Source organism: Cupressus sempervirens, chromosome 11 (genome assembly GCF_028749045.1).
Source record: "Cupressus sempervirens isolate cs-2001-9-10 chromosome 11, ASM2874904v1, whole genome shotgun sequence".
Taxonomy (NCBI): Eukaryota; Viridiplantae; Streptophyta; class Pinopsida; order Cupressales; family Cupressaceae; genus Cupressus; species Cupressus sempervirens.
This window is the reverse complement of record NC_143128.1, coordinates 401,920,154-401,937,559: the sequence shown is the minus strand read 5'-3', so window position 1 is coordinate 401,937,559 and position 17,406 is coordinate 401,920,154.

The window sequence follows — 17,406 nt, the reverse complement described above, 5'->3', positions numbered from 1 at the left end:
TCACATTGATTTCATAAGGTAATGGCCTAAGTCATCTGACCCTGGGAACAACTACTTGTACATAAGTATGATCAAAATCAACTAGAAAACAAACATCATAATAATATTTCTCTACTAGTGACGCTGGCATCCTCAATATCTACTTCATAGACTTCTTAAAGTCCTTAAAATAGTTTGTCATTACTGACTCAAAGTTTTCCCCAAGTTCCTTTATGAACTCTCTAATTTGAACTGTAATAGACTTGTTGGTCTTCCAAGAAACTTTGCCAAATGAAGGAAATGTATTTTTCACATAAAAGAATATGCAAACCAGTAGTGAACCAAATTTTCATCGTGCACTTTTTGTCTTTCTTATGGCTCCCGAGTTTTGTGACAACCACTATAGTTGTAACTCGACAAGGTCATAAGAGTGATCCTTCTTCACTATCTTGTAGCCTAAATCCACAACCATACAAGACACACTGTTCAATCTACTAGATTGAAAGAACTTGTGACCAACTATTTTCATTGCAAATGTAATTAGGGGATATGATATTGTGTCTATAGTCATCCCTCTTTTGTTCCATAATCCCCTATATTCTTCTCAATTACCTCCTTAGCATCACTTCACATGGTCTTAGGTCTATCTAGGGTAGGATACTTTGTTACTCATTGAATGATCCTTTTTGTGATCTTGGTAGGGTCATTTTCCAACCATACAGAGTGATCATGTATTCTACTAAGTACTATCTTATTCCATTCTATTTTGAATACATTTAGAAAATCTAAGGCATGGGTTAGCCCTTTTCTCTCTACAATTCTCTTTTCCTCCTTCAACACTTCATCTACACATAATTTTCCATACAAATCTCTAATTTCCATGTCTCCAATACTTCCAACCTTACAAGTGTGGCAACATCTTACATCTTGTATCATCAAAACCTGTGGTGGTATCACCGATAATGCACCAATAGGGTCTCCCTTGGGAATAGCTCAAAAGGGTCATTGGTTGATCTCATTTCTTATCAATTGAACATTCAAAGCCTCTTTTCCTTCTTTGCTCACAATAGTAGAAGAAATAAACACCATATCAAATAACTAAGGTTTGAGATAATTTAGACAACGTAGATTTTTGACACATGATAAATACCTTATGAATATGATGATTGGTGACGAGTAGCAATTGAATCTAGTTCAAAAAATCTTAAATCCTTTTCCTCAATTTTTCTTATGCTCTTTGTGCTCTCTTCAATCTTGAACAAATGCGAATGAGTTGAAAATTGACTATATAACCCTTAAAATTGGACAATAAATGCTCAGTACTTACACATCTATAAGCTCAGCTACCATAGCAATTTTAACTCACTTGATTTACACATAATTTCTACTATGCTCAGAAACCACAATGAGCTCAACCAATACTATTACCCTTAATAGCTCGACACCAACTAAAATTTCATTTCCACTTGGCAACAACTATGAAACTTTGCATGCTCATAAACAACATGAAAACTAACAAAACTTATAGATTGCTTCTAGGTTATGACCAATTTATTGCATCTTAATTTATGCATATATAATATTTTTAGAACTTAGGTTCTTGGAATTGATGTAAAATATATCATTGAAATATGAGTCTGACATACCTTTTGATTGCCTAGTTAGGGGTGATGTGATCACCTGGTCCATTGGATGAAGTGACCTCATTTGAACTTGATGTGCTACAATCTTCCTTTTTCTTCCATGTTTGGTTCATCTGTACTTTGAAATTCTCAACACCAACCTTCTCTTTGCCTTTGTTGAATTCACTACTAGGTGCTTTTGACCTTGTTGCATAGTTCTCACTCATGTGACTAGTCTTCAAACAACTAAAGCATGCATTTTGACTCAACCATCTACTATAATCACTTCTTAAATGTGTTCTAATGCAACTATAGGCAACATGCCAATACTTGACAATAGTGACAACTATACCTTGTATTGTAATCCCAATTGTAGGATTTTCTATTGTATTGCACCTTTGTCTACTTGTTTGATGTCCACTTGGCATTAGACCTACATTCGTATGCTTTATGTCCATACTTCTGATAATTGTGGAAATATCCTTCAAATATGTGTGTATTTGAAGTCTTGGTCCTACATTCATGTGCTTGATGTCCTTGCTTGTTACACTTATGAAAGTAACTCATAAACTTCTACTTAGGGTTCTAATTTGCATTGTTGCTCTTGTAAACATTTGTTGTATGATGTGACTTTTCACAACTATGACAAGTGGGTCTGTGGCTCTTACCTTTGTTGATTCTTTGTTCACCACTTTTAGATGATTCTCTTTCTTCAGTACTAGTGTATCCCAATCCAATAGTAACATTGTTAGATCTAGGAGATCTCATCAATTTCTCAAAGTACTTGATGGCTTCATTGGGTTTGTTAAAACTTTTAAAAAATTCTTTTCCTCTTTTAAGATCATTTCTTAGTTGTTCATTCAGTAACTTCAAGGTTTTGATCTCAATGTCCTTACCATTCAATTCATGATTGGCAATCATCACTTGATTCATTGTTTCCTGTTGCATTTTAGCAATCCTTTCTACCTCTAATGTCTTATTTTCTAGTATATTGGTCAGTATCCTTTTGTCATCTTCAATCATGACTCTGTCTTCCTTGACTTTATTTTTATGCTTGGTCACCTCACATAGCAATAATTATTGGACTTCTTGTTCTATCTTAAGATTTTTGACCTCTTTAGTTAGGGCACCATTCTTTTCCACCAGATTTGCAACTGTTGAATCATACTCACTTAAGTTTCCATCTGCAAACAATTTAGTAGTGTCTTCCTCTTGGTAATGTGTGTCATTCTCCTCAATAGTTATCTCTTTCCTTCTCTTTAATGAGTACTTCAACCCATCTCTTGCTTCATTCAACTAATGTAGGATAAACTGTATTTCAATCTTCTAGTTCTCAATAGTCTTTCCCAACTTGTAGACTTCCATCTTTAAGATCTTTCCTCAAAGTTGTAAAGCTTTCTCTTCTAGAGAACTAGGCTCTGATACCAATTGTTGGAAATAACAATAGAGAAAGCAAACTCTTGGGGGGGGGTGGGGGGTGAATTAGTACTTCAAAACTTTAAGCATTAAAACATTCACCACACATCCATCTCACAGTTTGCATGTAAACTAAAATACCAAACTAAACATATTCATCCATAACATGAAAACAAATAAACACATATGACACAAGATATTTGGTTATCCAGAAACCCTCCAATGAGAAGGTAAAATTGGGGTGGGGATGACACCCACAAATATTTATTACTATAGTTGTAAAGTGTATCCAATGAAGGTTACAAATATTTGATCATAAACTATGATCTACCTTATAAAAGGTCTGCCTTGTTAACGATTTACAAATACTGTTAGATCTTACCCTATTAAAGGATTTCAACACCATGTTATAAGTGTTCTTGGTTAATGGATTTTAGATTACAATGATGTAAGCACCCTATTAAAGGATTTACAAAATCCTGCTAGGACTGCTCAATTAAGAGATTTTACTAATTCACCAGTTAGAATGTCTCAGCCTTGATCCTTTAGTTAGCACATCTCTACTAGATATCAGATCACCTCTTTCCTAATGTATACTTGATCCTCTTTATTAGATGTATCACTTCTATCATCTCTTTGCTTTCCTATATTCTCTCTAACTGATTCTACAATTCATATATTTCTCACAACTCCTTAGTCACCATGAATTCTCTATCTGCGCATGAAAACTTCTCTCTTCACTCATAAACTCTTTAGGGTTTTGCCTTTTTAAAAAGACTCAGGTGACCTAAGGTTAGGTAGGAATCAACAATTTTGATTCACCCATTTTTTCGCTTAATCCATCCCTTAATTTGATTGGTTGCATGCACTACATAGGGATTCTTAATATAGATTCATTCTTATCATCTAGAATCGCAAAACAATCCTTAAGTTGGCCCAAAAACATTTTACATAGGAGTTTGTCCCATTACTAACAACTATGTCTAAAACTGTTTACTTAGCACTTAAGCCTCTGATGCTCGACATCCACTATATCTTCACTATTGTAACATGACCTCTGAATGACTCAGTATCCACTATTCACTTGACATGTATTATCTTTCTCGTCACTAGAGTGACTCGACACTTACTATCTACTCGTTATACTAGTGCTCAACACATACTATATATTTTGCTTAGCTTGCATTATCTAACAACGTATGCTTCACATACACTACTTACTCAACATGCACTAGCTAAGTAATGACTTTAAGTGTGTTGTCACTCATATGTGAAAACCATAATGAGATCAACAGTGACATTTCCTCACACTTGTACTAGAGGAAAAAAAAAACAAAAGGCATACCTTGGTTTATCCAAATTAATAAATAAATACAACCAAGGAAAGATCACTACTTCTAACATCCCTCTTTAATATTTACTTGGGGATATTGAAACAAGGGGTATGAATCCCAAGTTACAAAAAATTGAGACTTGATCTTCAATATAAGGAAGAAATTGAAATGTCTTCGAGTGTGTAGGAGATATTATGTCATCATGGGTACATTTTATAAATTCATCTTTGTAGAGCCAAGAGAAGTAAGTGGGTCATTTGAATGTGATACATATTCAAATGGATTAGTGGTGCATAAGATATGTAAAAAATAATGATGACTTGTATGTTCTGTGATGGATCACCTAATAAATATAAACAATAAACAAGGAAACTATCCACAAGGAGAATTACATATTAAATTAAAGCTAGAAAAACTTTTGAAATGTTAGAGCTATAAGAAAAATCTCATTAAGTAATTTTAGATAGAATGATAAAGATAAATGTAACATGTCACCACAAAGCAATGGAGCTAACTTGATATCAAGAAAAATCATATGCTCATAATATAAAAAAAAAAGTTAAATATGAAAGTATATATCAATGCTCTATTGAAAGTTAATATACTAATACACAAACGACCATAGAAAAGGCCAACTAATGCCACCTGCATCAATATTACATCAATTACATAGATATAGACAATCCACTAATGAATCATCCCATTGTAAGTTGAGGATGCTCTTTACAAACAACATAACTTGTGATCTATGCAATGAAGTATGTGAAATACTATCAAATTAGTATATTTATTAAATAAATATGAGAGAGACAAAGATAACTTAGTAAATATGTGACTCAAGCACCAAATCAACTCAAGATGTTGATTTGCCAAATATGTTTACCAGAAGTAGTAATGACATCTTGCCTTCAAGGATGGGTCAAATCAACTAAAATAGAGGGAAAATTCATGAATGATGGGGGAAATCTAGCTATTGGTTACTTCTATGCCTATCTTGACCTTTCTCTTAGTATTTATCTATTCAAATTCCTCTCAAGACTCGATTCCCACAATGGGTGTAGTATATTCAATGACAATATTCATCTCTAGAGTATCCTACCAACTCAAATGGATTGCTCACTTTTGCTTAAAAAACCCTCCATGCTTACTCAACTTGAAACTTCATCTCATAAAGATTATCTTATATGAGTGTGAAGACTACAAATTCCACTTTACAACCTTTGAATCTATCCAAAAAGGTTAGTTATTGGCAACTTTTCTCTACCAATCTCTTAGTTTGAGCAATTAGGCCTACTAGCCTTTTAGGTCTCTAATTATCCCTCTATGTTGGGTTTTTGGGATTTAATTCAGAACTTTGCCAAATGAACTACCAAATAGATTCCCATTCAAGATACCCTTTTTGGAGCTCTACTATATTTTGTTGGTTTTGGGTCACTATCCCTCTGTACAGTTCCAAACCCTAGTTTAAGACTTTCTAGGCTTATTTAGACTTGAACTCCTTAAAGGCCATACAAAAGGATTCAATCATAATTTATCTTACTTTTAGAGTCTTCATAGACTCCATTCCACACCACTAAGCCATTGGATTGTAATTCTCAATCCACTCTTGTAATAATGAACAAGTTGACACTCACTTTACATAGTTAGGTTGTCTTACTGTTCACCTAGGGTATAAGTTTGAAGAATCAAGAAAAGTAGTTTTGACTTGCAACATGTTACCCATGTTTTGGTCTTAATCTTTTACACTTTTTCTTTCTTTTCTTTTCATGATGTTCTCTATCTTGGTTTGAACCTTGAAATTGAACTCTTGAACCAATTGGTTCAAATTTCAAAGTTCAAAGGTTCAAGTCACCTTGGTCTTGTCAGGATACCTTGGTTGCACTTAATGCCACGTTACTTTTCTCTTTAACCTGAACCTCAATCTTGAACTCTTAAACTAATTGGTTCAAAGTTAAAATTTCATTGGTTCAACCCACATATTTGTTTTAAACTTGATAGGACATATGGTATCAGTTGGATTTCAATGCTCTCCTTGAAGTTGAACTTTGAACTGTCAAGTGGTTTAGGTTCAAAGTTCTTGATAGCTAAATTTTCCCATCACGATGAATTGATATATGAGCATCGCATCCCCACATTTCAAGACTATAGAACTTGAACCTTGAACCTTGCCCATAGTTCAAGAGTTCATGGTTCATTGGTATGAAAGGCATATAAATAATGACAAGTAGTGACACAAAGATTGTCAAATATTTCTCAGGAAAAAAAAGACATGCATTAATTAGTAATTGGTGCAAAAGGTGGTGAAGTGATTTGGTACATGTGAAGCTAAGTAGTGATCATTAATGATTAAGAACTCCTATCAAATTATTACTTTCCTCATTTATGCATGATATGCTATATTATTTAAACTATTAAAAAGTTTCCCTTTTTGTTCATTTTTCCATTGCCATATGAAATAAGCATTCTGATGTTTTCCTAGAGACACAAGGAAGCACAACATAATCTTTTTCATTAGGAGATTTGTCGTGTATCCCTCCCAGTAAATTTCATTCTCTTTCCTCATTAGCTATTGTTTTATTCTTTCTTAAAGGTAAAGATAAAATATGTTGGTCCTCTTTTATTTTGTCTTTTCCTTATGGATATAATTAAAATATTTTTCTCTATCATGGTTGTTTATTGCCCTAAGTTACCTAAAGAAAAGACAACCACCAACCTTACTAGTTTCTTACTTGAACTAGGAGATACTTTCCTTGCTAATGAATATATTGGGGAACTAATGGCAAGGTTCTTGAAACCTAAGCCTAGGTCAGTTGTAGAGAAGCTAGCCATGAGGGTTATTGTAGGTTGGGGGTTTTTTAGAGGTGGTTTCTTTCCCACAATTGGTTTTAGAATGGAGAAACAAGTATGATGCTACCAAAAGGTGCATTAGAACACATACAAGGGAAGTTTTGGTGTATGTAAATAGATTTATGGTCATGGGTGTCCTGAGAATTCATCCACACGAGGAATACAAAGCCTAGACTATCAACCTATTTGATTCCTAGTTTGCCATTGATACCAAAAAATTCAATAACATCATTGCTAAAAATTGGTTGCTCAAGCCTGAGAAAGGAGGTTTTCATCTTCCTAACCCTTTGATATGAGAACATATGATTCATGAGGTTAAAAACATAATTGCCCTCCTAAACAGAGTCAAGGGAAACAAGAATGTCTTTTTTTGGAAAAATTGGATGTACTTCTTTGTTTAGACCATCCTAAGTGAAGGGAAATGTATCAACCGGGTTGAGATTATAGTAGACAAATTACATGAAGAGCTATCACAAGTTTCTTAGGTTTCTAGTTTTTATATGGCTTCTTACATGATTTATATTCTAGCATTTTGTAAAGAGTGGGAGGGTTTGCCTCACCAAGATTGAGTAAATAACATGGATATTTATAATTATTTCTATTTTCTACCAAAGGAGAAGAATCCCAGAGACTTCAAAAGGGTACATAAGACTTTTCTTGCCAAATTAGTTTTTGAACTCCAAGGTAAAGAGCATAGGAGGTTGACTAAACAAGTAACCCAATTTATTACTATCTATGGCAGCTTCTTCACCTAGTTTCCCAAATTCACATAATTAAGAGTTGGTGGGTATGAAGGTAAACCCCTGAAGCTACCAAGATATTTTTTGGACTGCTATGTCTTGATTGAATTTTGTAGATATGTGGAAGATGTGGATAAAAGTTGTAAAGCTAGGAAAGGTTCTAGTTTCACCTTGCCCCTTCAAACTTGGCCATTATTGATGCAAAAGCATTCAATATTCTTTTGAGATAGAGCTTGAATTGAATACCATGAACTTAACGTTTTACTCTACCTACTCTAGATTCAATAGCAAAGGATTTGTGCAAGCTCAATTTAAATTGTTCCTATCTTCTACTCACATTCCTCAAATGGAATATTTCTAGGTGGATTGTAAAGAAGATTATGAAGTGAGGAATAGGTGGTGGTCTAGATTTACTTTGAAGTAAATCAAAGAGTTCATGTTCCATATGATGGTTAAGGGTGTTGAAGAAGATGAAAATGAGGAGGGAGTAGATCCTCTCTATGGCACTCAAGTCGAGGCTTTTCCCCTACCTGAGCTAGACTAGGATTTTCTCGAAGAATATAATATTCGAGTTAGAACTCTCTCTATCATCAAAAGAACCAAGAACTGGCTGACATATAAAAGGAAGTCCAAATCATTACAAGACAAGTTAAATCTCCAAAAGGGATCTATCAGTTCCAAGTCAACATTGCCTATTCATTGTACTGATAAAGCTATCACATGTTCTTTTGCAACTGCCTTGAATCCTAAACTTGAAATTGAATCTATTGTTCAAAATTCAGTTCAACCTTCACCCTCACCTAGGTGGACCTGGTCATGCACTCACTCAAGAAGTGCTAGTACAAAGCCAATTAATATTGAAGTTGTGGTTAAATCTATTGTTAATTTGATTGAAACCATGGATCAAATCAACCATCAAGTTGTGGATGGAGCTAATACCTTGAACTCTTTGGCTATTGGGTCTTCCCTTGTTCTTCAGACTCCTCCACCTAAGAGTGGCTCTTCTACATTGAATTGGTTTGATGTGTCTGTAAGTAAGAAAAGAAATATAGCTCTAGTGAATGTTCTTGTAGAAGACATGGTTGGAAAATGCCTAAGAAAAATGCCTAAAAGCAAAAGGCCCAAGATCAAAACCTTGTTAGAAGTAGATGAAAAAATAAGACATTGGGTGGCTGATGTGTATAAACCATCTGTAGATAACATCCTTGATGATATTACACCCCATGATTATACCATGGAGAAGATTGTTCTTGGACCAACATCTAGAGCCACTGATATGAAAATCCTTGATGTTGGTCACACAAGAGTCACTAGTCCAATATGGAAAAATTGGAAAGAAAAGAAAGAGTTGAAACAATCTATCTAGTTGTTAGCAAAATATATCCATACACTGCAGAACGTCAAAGCTAAAGCACAACCCAATGCTATTTCTATAGTTGATGTCATTTCCCTTGTAAATCAACAATTCATCAACCAAGTGAAGAGAGACATATCATTCTCCCATGCATTTGATGAGTGGATTGAATGAATTATCTCTCGTGAAGCCAACTACATCTGCTGCCTTGCCGAGACAAAGACAAAAGTCGATCAGATGAGGGTAGATCTAGAATAAAAGCTCAACACCTAAGAGGAAGAATAAGAGAAATGGGATGAAGCCATCATCCATATGAATGAAGTTTAGGAGTATGGAATAGCTAAGTTTCTGGCAGAGAAACCAAGCCCGAACATAGACATTGACTTCCTGTATGTGTCTAGGAATAATTTGGAGTGGAGGAATATGGTAATTAAATATTTTTTGGGTGAGTGTTTGAAGCTATTTAAAGAATTGGAGTGTCTAAAATAGATTCTAGATAATGACATCAAATGTATCAATGTCAAGATCATGAGGAATAAGGATCAACCATATAAAGATTTAAAGATATAGGTGTTGCCTGCCAAGATAAATTGAAGGCCATGAAATAAGTCAAAGAGGTCTCTTTTGCAAATTTCATCATCATAGCTTGGGTAGATTCCATGATGATAATTTATGATGATCACCTTATGGTTCAAGACAAGAAGCTAGAGCATGCTCGCAGAGTGATCATTATTTGGCAATTAAGAACAAGGTAACTAGGAGTCCCACAACAAAAGGAGATCATTGATTTTGAAGTCACCTACAAGAAATGGAAAGAAGTAGGTCGAAATGCACCCACAAACCAAGGCCATCAAACTGATATGACCAACATAGCTGACAGTTAGATTAAAATTAGGGTCCCTCGGCCAATACTTGTTTCTCATTTTATATTATCTATGTTTAGGCTTTTAAGTTTAAAACTTTTTAGTAGTGAGTAATTCCATATGGAGTTAGTTTTAAAAACTACCATCGAAATCCTTGCATGGCTATATATGTTGTCTTAAGGCTCATTTTTGAAATCATCTCATCTTTAGCAATGCTTTTACATGTTTATGGAAAAGTATTTTGAATTTATTTCATTCTTTCTAGTTAAAAGAGTAGATTTCATTTGATTCTTTCAAAATAAAGCAACTTGTTGCTAAATTTATTTCAGAGGGAGTTGTGCTTCTAAACTTAGAGAGTTAGAATTGGAGAACTCATTTGTTGTGAAGTATTTTTTCTTGCTGTCAAGATATATATTTGTGAAAAAGAAAAATTATTCACTAACACAACCAAAGAAAAAATAATGTTCATAGTCTCCTCCCAAATGCAAGGACCTCCTATTTTTGTGAAGATCACATATTGGAGTTTCAAGACAAAGACACTTTTTGATCAAAACCATGATCCTATCTAGTGAACAACACTACTGGATTTTTCTTTTCTTTAATTAAGCATTATTATACAAAATACAAATCAAAAGTGCAAAATTTAGGGAAATATACTAATATAGCTAGGCACATTAAAATGACACCATTTTCAATCAAAGGTACACAATTCACTCTGTGGAAGTTAGCATTAGAAACTACTAAATGCTTGCTATTCAAAGTTGTTCAAAAATGGTAACCAACCTTGATAAAATGCTTTAGGAGGTCTTAAATATGCCTACTCAACATGTTCTAATTGTTTGTGAATGCCCATAATTGATTAAACATGGGATGGAACTTTTTGCTATTGTAAACTTGGTACAACTTCCCTATAATCATTGCAAACTCAAACTAAACCACCTAATAAAATCTCTCATGGTCCTTAGTCACACTATGAACTGGTCCTTAGTCACACCATGAACTATCTAAGATCTTACAAGACAAAAAATTTAGGGCCTAATGTCTAAAACCCTTAGGTGCTCCTACACCAATGAATAATATCCTTTTTATGAGGAACAAAATGTAGGAAAACTCATTATAAATATCATCTTTTCAAAGTGGAACAAATAGATCAAAATGGAGAGAAACTCCACACAAATATCATCCTTTCAAAGTGGAATAAATATATAAAAATGGAGGGAAAATTCATATAAAGTAAGTGCATACCATTATAGGATGGAGGGAAACTCCATGGGCTAAATAAGGTGAATATGATTTAGTTATAATTAATGGGTCCTTCATAATTTGAGTCAAGTATAAGTGAGGTCCTTTATAGTTAACCTTGATGATGTGGCTCTCGATGCCCTTGAAAATTTGGCTCTAGATGTAAATTATACAAAGTCTAGTTAAATTCATATAAATTAATAACATAAAACCATAAAACTGCCAACACGAGCATAAAAAGATTTTATAAAGCATTAAACTGCAATTATGTGTAAACCAATAGAACATAGTAAAATTGAAAGCAATTGAGTATAACAACTCACAATCCCAAAGAATTTGAGGTAAATCCAACAATACTTGGAAGAACAATGAGAAATATAAATGTATGGATATTAGTTTAAAAAATCATTGAAGGTGACCATGGGTACTTAATTTATTTAACTTATTGAAGTATTTAGCACATTTATTTTACACAAGAATATACCCATACAATTTACTAATCATCACAATCACAATAGCTTATATATATCTGGCATATATATGTGCACCTATTTATACTCAAATGAATATACCTATATATAGCACATCATAGCTAATTAGACTGAAACTAGTACTACCAAATTGTATAATGAGTAAAAATTATAAGTACAAATTGTTAAACAATATTAAATGTACTTCAAACCATGGATATTCTAATTTGTAAAGATCAAAAATATAGATATTGCCATAAATATGTATTAATTGTTTATTATGAAATGAAGTACAATTCAAATGAATAACATTAAGATAACTCATAAACTTAAGCAATACTCAAAAAGTTAAGAAAAGTTTAAATTATGCGTGTAGTATAAAATTGACACATAGGAGAAAAGGACATTTTCTCAAAAAAAAGATTTTTTTTTGATAATCAATATTACCCTTCTTTTAATAATTTGACTGAACATATGACGAGGGTAATTGAAATCTAATAGAAAAATAAAGGAAAGACACAAAGAAAAAAAAACTTAATCAAATTTGTCTATAAACTAGATTTGAACAATATGACCATTACAAAAATTTATCTTCATATAAAGGAATTTTTTTATAAAAATTAAAGTTCTAATTATAAATCACTTAACTATTTTTTGATTGATATTAAACCCCTTAAATATTAACATGTAATATTTAGAGATATTTTTTTTGTTATTTTTTATAAAAGTTCAAATCTTAATTAAAAAGATTTAGAAAAATAAATGAAAAGATATTTATATATTTCAAAGCAAAGAAGTGAAAGAGAAATTTATTGATAAAAACTTAAATTATTAGAAAACCAAGTGAAAAAAACTTATTTAAAGAATATTTATAAAAATAAGAAAAGAAGAATATACATGTATTAGGAATGAAAGAATATTTTAAGAAAAGCTAGATTACGTAGTTATAGGAATGAGAAAATAGTATCCGATTCAAGTAGGGTAAACTTTAAGAAAGTCGCCTCTAAAAAAGGATATAAAATATTGGCGAATCTTTCATTATTTTGAAAAAACAAAGTTATTTCTAATTGTGAATTTCTCAATTTTAAATTCTAAATATGATTAATATTGGCAATTATTTTTTAATCATATTTTTTTGTTTAAAATATTGACGAATCTCAATAATAATATGAAGTTCATTAATCACCATGGAATATTACAAATCAAAATTGAACATTTTTTTCACCTCGTGGAATATTATGAGGATCGTTATATATACTTTAAGTCAATAGTGAAAACTAAATATTAGTGATATATCCCTAAAGTAACTAATAATTATGATAATTATTATTCAGTTCAATTTAATTTCTCCAATAACATATTATATTTAGGTGACTCAAATCTAATCATGTAACGAATATTGTGGCAAATATTTGAATTAAAAATTTTCAATAAAATAAATTATTGAGCGATTTTATATACTCTAGAACCAAATTTTATGAAACTATCGTGATTTAGATTGTATCAAATCTTAAGTTATTAGCCAAATTACTAGCCAAAAAATTGTAAAATTAGCCAATTTGTGAATATTAGCCACTAAAATATAGCTTGGATTCAAGGTTAATTATTATTATTTGTTATGATTAATTATTTGATTATTAGTTAATCTTGAGTAGATTTGAACTCAAGACCTCCCAATTAAGAGGCTCAAAATTTACCATTTTGTTATAGGCTCTTGCCTTGATAATGTTTAACTTATAATATAGAATCCTAAGCAATAATATTTAATGAACTAAATTTATATACTATCATAATTCAATCTATATACTATCATTTGGATAAAAGTACTATATAAGCTACCAAATTATAGCCACTATGGTGAACTTAAATATTATGGATTCAAATTACATACCATTTATATAACAATCTTAGAAAGTTATTCATTCAAAATTTTCCCTCAAAATATTTGTAGGATAACACTTAGTTATCAAATTCTCAAACATCCTTATAAATTTTCAGGAGAGAAGTGTCTTGAGAGTTTGTCACAAAACATTGACCATATGAAAACAACCTTTTAAACTAGCTTTGTTTACTATTATCACTGGTATTCTCTTTGGATTGTCTAGAGACAGATTTCCCATTGGCATATCAATCTATGCCTACATTGATAATAATTTTGAGTATATAAATAGCTATGAAAATAATTGCCAATAGGTTTTCACTTATGGGCGAGAGCCCACCAAAATTTCCTCATGCTTCTGCTTGCATACCACCACCATAATTCTCTCACCTCTACTGCCGACAAGGGCATGCCACAATCCTACTATCCTACTTTCTAGTGATTAAGAATCACATGCTAGCTACTGAGTAACACCCTCAGACACGAAGGAGTTTATGTGCTTGCCATCAGAGGAGGGGTTTTATCATTCTTATGTTAGGTAAAAATGGCTCCTACCACCAAGATGGTTGCCATTTCCAATGACCGACTCAGGGTCCTATATAGAGTCCAACTACTATTTATCATGCAACAAAGGTGACATTTTATAATTCTTTCATATTTTTCTATTTATTGTTACAACCTCTTCTATCATGTGGTACACAAGGGATTTTAAATGATTGTTAATAAATTTCTACAACAACAATAGAGTAAACAACAACACCCATTCATATCTAATTTGATTTTTGTTTTTCTTAGATGGCATCATTATTTTTTTTTTACATTTTCTTTTTCCTTTAAACATGTTTACATATTATTTCTTTGATGTTTATTTTTCTTATAGATGAGAAAGCGTATTGCCATTATCATATGTGATGTTTATTTTTCTAATATAGATAAGATATTTTGTAGTTGGGGATGCAGGGCAGAAATGTGATTTATTAGATATAAAATCAACATTTTTGAGAAGGTAGATAAAGGATCAGTAATATCTGAAGCACCCAGGACAAGAGATCCATTTAGCATAACAATGACAAATGTATGTAAGAGATGTGATGTAGAGGGGCTCTCACTAGAGATGAAAAATGATGCAGGTATTCTAGAGATAGTGTTAATGAAAGCTGTTGCTACAGGTCAATCAATTTTAATTATCTATCATGCTGTGGGTACCCTCATTCATATCAAAACACTCACCGCAAACTTTGTCAATTGGTCATGATTTTCATAATGATCATCAATATCAATGATGAATCTCAAACTAAATAATACAATCCTCTAGATATACATATTTTCTTTGTTAGGACTATATGATTCAAAAGTTATTTTTTGTGATTATGTGTCTATATTTTGTGGTTGATATGTGGGCGTCTTATTTTTTTGAGGTATTGATGTTCTGTGAGTGATATGTTGGTGTTTTAAATATGTGGTTATTACTATTGGTTGAAAAGAAATGGTATAGATGTGCTTTGATTTTAGATTGTTTTGTATAAGATTCATCTACGTTTTAGATCATATTTTAAGATCTATTATCAAAATGATGAAAATAAAATATAAAGTACTTTTATGTAATACTGACTATTTTATGTTGTGTCTTCTTATCATGGTTCACACAATATCATCGTAGCACTATTTGCTAATAGGAAAAATCACTTAACATGGTCTTTTGTTGATGGTTTTATTGTTTTTTTATGTTGATTTGCGATATCTAAAGGGTTGGCCCTTTTCAATCCCTATCATTCTCATAAGAAAACAAAGTCAGACAAAAAATAAAATATGCAATCTAAACAATAAAATTAACAAAATAAAAATGATACTAATGGACACTTCAACCCCAATGCCTATCAGTTGTACTCTTGTACCTTGCCAGGGTACAAGTGCTAGTATACATGCATGAAGAAAACTCCTCGGTAGATTGAACTATCTAAAAAAAATCTTTATGGATCTTGAGATCAAATAAACTCTTGAGAGGTACTTGTCAGAGCATTTTTGATAGAAACAGATAGAGGAGTTTCATTCTCTTTATCAGAGAGGTCTTACAGTGGCTCAGTACGAGAGTAGGTTTCTCGAGCTCCTTCCTTATGTGGAATATATGAAGGACGAGAAACTATGGGTACATTGCTTTATCATAGTTTTGAATTTCTCACTTCAAGGCCTAGTATGGATGGCCTTCTCTACCACCTTCAAACAGGTAGTGGAGATTGCACTAGTTGTTGAGGATACTCGAGGTAGGCAGGAGTCATGGGATCGGTCTCAAAACTGAAACTCTACTCAGCGGAGACCCCCTTGGAAAGGGAATCAAAACTATACACAGGGTCCTCTAAGGGCCAACAGTCTCAGTAGCAGCAACAGGAACCCTCACAGGGTTATTAGGGCTCTAAGCCCAGGCAGTGGCAGTCACAGTAGGATCAAAAAGTACATACCCCACAATCACAGTCAGTGCAGATTCAACAGTCTTCCAAGGGTAGATACAGTGGGTCTAGCAGGTCAGGAGGCCCATAGCAGTCAAGATCATAGGATACATGATCTTATACCCAAGGGCCATGCTGCACTTGTGGTGGCATGGGTCATATAGCTAGAGAGTGTCTGCAGGGACAGTCATCCAGTGGTCAGGGAGGAGATTTTTCAGAGCCGACAGTTGGAGACATGAGCAGGTCCTGCAGAGTTTTCACAGCGGTTGACAACTGCCAGACTGAGCATCAGGCTATAGTTATTGAGGCTATAGGTGGAGTTGGTCGGCCAGTTAGCACTAGGACCTATCCATATTATTGCCTGAAAGACCCTAGCTCCTCGAGGTCAAGAGCTAGACCAAGTTAGGGTGTAGTGGGAATGTTACGATGAGGTCACGATTTCTTGGGAGGATGCAGCACGGATGCGATCTCAATACCCTTATCTTTTGATGAACTCCAGGTTGAAGTTCATGCCTAGTGGGGGAGGATGTGAGGCCTTGCCTCGACCCTTCGTAGCCTTAGTTGTTACTTTATCATTTTGATACTCACGACTTAAGATGTCGAGACATTATCAGATACTTGAACATATTATATTATTTTATGTTGTGTGATGTTACTTTCAGATATTTGAGTTTGTCATTTAATGCTTTATGAACATGTATGTTGACGAATAAGTAAATGCAGGATTAACACTTTGATTAAGAGATTTTAATGATTAAGAATATGAGTAGGAAGAGAGAAACCCTAATTGAATTGGAAGATTTATGTTTTAAATTATTTAAAAAGGCAACCCAAGGTTGATGTCCAAGGGGATTGAAGCCAAAAAGTTTATTAGGTGAGGTAGGTATTTAGGAGGGTAAGATAGATATTTAGGATATTTAGTTTTAAATATGTTAATATTCTATTTTTTGAATTGTCACATTCATTTATAAATTGATTAATTTATATTTATATTTTTAAATCAAAATAAAAAAGGAATCTTTAAAAGATTCTCTGTTGTAATGAGGGGAATTAAATTGCCTCCTCATACAAAAATCAAAGAGTTTTTACTCTGTTGGAATATTTTTTTTTCAAAATTTTTCTAAGTATAGATTTCAAAGCAATGTATTTTTTTTTGATGGATTTAAAACATAGATTTAATCATTGTGACACAATAATACAAGATTAATTGATATCT